Raw genomic sequence first — 2,775 nt, 5'->3', positions numbered from 1 at the left:
CGAAAAGTTGAGAAAGGAGATTGGTCGTGTGACGCAAGCACTCCTTGGAAATCCATCACCAAGAGTGCACAGATGCGTTGCGAACATCATTGGAAACTACCATCTGTCCAATGATATGCCAATCGAAGAAATCCTCGAGGTGCTGAAGCAGAAACTTGCGGTATGCTCCAATCGCATCCGTAGGTATCAGAAAAGCTTTCAGCGAAGGACAGACAACACCTTGTTCTTCCAGAACCAACGGGGATTCTACAAAAATCTCACCAGCTCAGATAGGGAAAGTAACTTCAATCTGGATCAGGCAGAAGACTTCTGGAGAAGTGTTTGGAGCGAATCCAGTCGTTGCAATTTAGAAGCAGCGTGGCTCCCACACCTTATGCGTTCATGCGAGGCCCTCCTCGAAATGACCATGCCTGACGTAACTGAAGTCGACGTTAAAGCAGTCCTTGACAAGGCAGGTAACTGGAAAGCGCCAGGAGTTGACAAGATTCACAACTTCCGGCTAAAGCGGTTCAAGAGCACTCACAGGATATTGGCAAATCAATTTAATCAGATGATTGCCGATCCTGATTTAGTTCCCCATTTTTCACCAAGGGGATAACTTTCCTCATCCCCAAGGAACAGGGTGTCTTTTGCCCTTCAAAATGTCGACCAATTACTTGTCTTCCTACCATCTACAAGGTCTTCACTTCAGTTCTGTGCGCGAACATCTCAAAACATCTTGATGTTCATAAATTGATAGCTGAGGAGCAAAAAGGATGCCTAAAAGGCTCCCGAGGCTGCAAAGAACAGCTTATAATCGATACGGTAGCTGTAAAGCAGGCTGTCCACCAAAAACGAAACATCTCGACAGCCTACATCGATTATAAATCAGCCTTTGACTCCATATCACATTCGTGGTTACTACAAGTGTTACGCTTGTATAAAATCAACCCGAATGTCGTTCTTCTACTGAGAACAGTAATGAAGAATTGGAGCACGAAGCTATCGGTATCTTCGCAAACATCAGGAGAGATACCAATCAGGCGTGGCATTTTCCAAGGCGACTCTCTAAGCCCACTGTGGTTTTGTTTGGCTTTGAATCCGCTATCCCATCTTTTGCATGAAAGCAAATACGGGTTCCAAGTTAAGCATGGCATATTGTCGAAATGTACATTAAGCCATTTAATGTACATTGACGACATCAAATTGTATGCCAAAGACGAGAACCAACTTCGTTCCTTGCTGGACATCACCATCCAGTTCAGTAGGGATATCGGCATGCAATTGGGTTTGGAGAAATGTCGCATAAAAATAATTGTTCGAGGAAAACACACGGACAACGAAGGATACAGCCATAATAACATCCGAATTGAGGGCATTGATTCGGACGACGTGTACAAATACCTCGGCATATTGCAAGCAACAACACCTGCTGTGGCAATAATCAAATCTAAGTTGCTGGGGGAATTTGAACGGCGTCTGGAAATTGTCCTTAAAACTGAGCTGTTCGGGAAAAATAAAATCATGGCAATCAACACCTTTGCCATTCCCGTCCTTCTATACACTTTCGGTGTGATACAGTGGAGTAATACTGATTTAGAATCTGTCAATAGACGGGTAAGGGTAGTTCTTGCAAACAACAACATGCACAATAGAGCTGCCGAAAAATTGAGGATCACTATCCCACGTCATCAGGGAGGAAGGGGGGTACTTGATTTAGAAACGTTGCACTACAATCAAGTGTATTCTCTTCGTGAGTTTTTCTATGAGAAACAATCCTCTAGCCAAATCATCGGGCTACCGTCCCCTTGGGGGGAGAGATGGGATTCCATGTCGAATGTTATTTCAGTCCAATAGAAGGTCGAGATGTGGAACGAGAAACCCATTCACGGAAGTTATATCAAAAATTTGTTGTTATCAGGCATTGACATCGAAGCCTCCAACAAATGGTTGAATAATGGTGTACTTTTCTATGAGACCGAAGCATTCCTAACTTCAATTCAGGGTGCTTCACTCCCAACAAAAAATTATAAACGGTACATCCTTCACTACTAGTACAGTTGTGGTTTATACAATTACATCTAGATGATGTTGAGCGGTATCGAGTACACTAGTCGTCATAACTCCGTCTGCAAGATTCTCCACCAAAACGGCTCAAGTCTCCTACACAACCATCGTCTTGCGTATTAACATAATATCAAACAGGTGTGAACAAGCCAAACCCAAATTCTACAATATATACCAAATTTGTCCTCTGTAAGTAACTTTTTAAGGTTTTATGTAAACACAAAACCTGATAAAATCGGTTTACTGTTTGTCTGTCTCTCTGTCTGTCCGTCTTTTTTTTTTTTGAAGAGGTGGAAGTCTTCAAAATACACCGGCCTGGACACGCCAGCGTGTAGGATTCTCACCCACTAAAACCACCCCCGACTCCCCCCAAGCCCCATGGAACCACCGTACGGTATTACATCACGGGGCGGAGTCAGCTCATTTTAGCGTGGTCCCCTTTCGTCTCTACGCGGCGTACGTAACCGCGCTTTTCTGGTCTCCTCTACCTTTCGTAGTTTGCTCTGGATAGATACGACCATGGAGTTGATCGCATCCCAGTCTTCCTGACATGCTAGCATTCTTCGCACCAGATTCTCTGCAGTTTGGACAATAGGGTGAGGTATCCAGTTTAAATCTGAACATGTATTGGCGATATCATCTATGCCCCGTAAAAAACTGAGTAAGATTATAATTGGGGTCAAACAGTGCACTGCAGGATAGACTGATGCGGAACATAGCTCCCTGTGG

Source organism: Hermetia illucens, chromosome 2 (genome assembly GCF_905115235.1).
Source record: "Hermetia illucens chromosome 2, iHerIll2.2.curated.20191125, whole genome shotgun sequence".
Classification (NCBI taxonomy): Eukaryota; Metazoa; Arthropoda; class Insecta; order Diptera; family Stratiomyidae; genus Hermetia; species Hermetia illucens.
Note: the sequence above shows the minus strand (reverse complement) of the source record.